Source organism: Cyprinodon variegatus, unplaced genomic scaffold (assembly GCF_000732505.1).
Source record: "Cyprinodon variegatus isolate N-32 unplaced genomic scaffold, C_variegatus-1.0 Scaffold1706, whole genome shotgun sequence".
Taxonomy (NCBI): Eukaryota; Metazoa; Chordata; class Actinopteri; order Cyprinodontiformes; family Cyprinodontidae; genus Cyprinodon; species Cyprinodon variegatus.
The window spans coordinates 90,051-90,370 of record NW_015152159.1 but is presented as its reverse complement, the minus strand read 5'-3'; positions in this window follow the sequence as shown (position 1 = coordinate 90,370).

The following is a 320-nucleotide window of genomic DNA, read 5'->3' as shown; positions in this document are numbered from 1 at the left end:
GAGCACCTGCCCCCCAAAATGTCTGTGCACGCCTCTGCAAAAGCCAGTATTAAATAGAAATATTAATGAGAGAAACCGAAGGGAAGAAATAACAATGATCAGATTAAGAGTGGATCATACATTTATATTTAGTAGGGAGGAAAAATAATGCTAAATGTGAAGGATGTGGAGAGATAGAACATGTAGAACAACAACTGGAGAACATCTGAACCTGAAAGGACAGGCCAAGAATGGAGTCTGAAGGGATTATTGGGAAATAAAGGAAATATAAAAGATATTTATAGATTAAGGAAAGCATTATTTATTTATCTTCAGAATAC